The following is a 1625-nucleotide window of genomic DNA, read 5'->3' as shown; positions in this document are numbered from 1 at the left end:
CTACATTGTATTTTTTAAAAATCCCAGGGATAAAACTCAAATACGCTACCTGTCACGACAAGTTTACCCAGAAAACTCAAAGTTTGTGGACGAAGCCTACAAAGATGCTACAAAGGAGGCTCATGGTTACCTCATGATTGACCTGAAACAAAATACAAATGACATATGCCGTTTCAAAACAAAAATATTTCCGTTCGATGGGCATTGCACAGTGTATGTACCTAAAAAGGGGTTTAAATATGATAAAAATCAGCATATTTTAGTCAGTTCTACATGATGCATGCAAGAGTAAACACATATAAACATTTACTTGAAGCATTGCAGTTGCTTAAACCCAAATATCGTACTGCGTTACTTAAATCTTGTGACGATGAAGAGATCAACATTATTTGTGAGTGTATTTATAACGTCCTAAATGGGAAAATTCCATTAGAAAAAAAAGAAAAGACGAAACTAAAAAAATATAAAGATATTTTAAGAAAATTAGTTTCGAAAGGGAAACATAAAATAAGAAAAACTGTTATAGTTCAAAAAGGAGGCGCATTTCTACCTATTATTTTAGGTGCAGTTTTAAGTGCTTTAGTGAACTCTTTATCATAAGCAAAATGGAAAACACAAAAAAAATGTTGTTAGTAGAATCAGATTTTATTGAAAGACTGAAACGGAATGAGAGTCCACCCGAAAATTCCTCATCTCGGCTAGATGGAGAGATGCAAAAGATCCTTAAAAGTAAAATGAATGATCGCGAAAAGTGGACGTTATATTCTCAAGCATTACAAAGATTTCTACATTTTATTGAAACAGATCGAAAACCGTTTAGAATACCCATCGTGATGGAGGGGCTAGATCAAGTCATCAACGAAAGTAATGATATTATAAAAACAAAAGTGAACAAAAAGGAGGAGAATGAAAATAATGAGTCAGTTACAGATAATATAACTGAAGCAGCCACACCGTCATCGTTTAATACACCACCTGGTGAAATAAATCAAGAACTAATGCCAATCAGTCCATCAAAAATTATAAACATATTACCTAAATCTTATGAAAGAAAAGCTCGAACGTTGTTAGATTACATTGTTTCAAGTAAACCGAAAATTTGGTGGAAACAGACTGGTGAAGTTGTTATAAATAACCAAACCATTCAAAATAGTAATATTACTGATTTGGTAAGCGACACCGTTAGATGTCTTAAACGTCCTAAGCCAATTGGATGGGAAGTGTTTGCTTTACTTTTAAAAGATATCGAAGTTCCTAGGTCATGCATAGGTAATCCTACAAATTTAGCATTTATTAAAGGTACTCCTTTGATTGAACCCTTTACCCCCTCCACATCTGTGAAGACGAGAGCCTCAACAGATAAAGATAATAATACTTCTACACCTCTTGCTACACGGGAGCAAAAGAGATCCGGAAAGAAAATAGAGTGGGAAAGATGGACTCCTTATTAGACATTAACAGAATCTACTATGATGTCTCTAATCCAGCTGGCTATAGCAGTTTAAATAATTTATCAAAGGAAATGAAAGGTCAAATGAACAAAGAGGAAGTGAAAAAATGGTTACAATCTCAAGATACGTACACGCTGCATAAACCTACTCATAGACGATTTACTAGAAATAAAT

The sequence above is a fragment of the Cydia fagiglandana genome, chromosome 14 (assembly GCF_963556715.1).
Source record: "Cydia fagiglandana chromosome 14, ilCydFagi1.1, whole genome shotgun sequence".
NCBI classification, from domain to species: domain Eukaryota; kingdom Metazoa; phylum Arthropoda; class Insecta; order Lepidoptera; family Tortricidae; genus Cydia; species Cydia fagiglandana.
The sequence above is the reverse complement of the archived record's forward strand: the minus strand, read 5'-3'. Positions refer to the sequence as shown.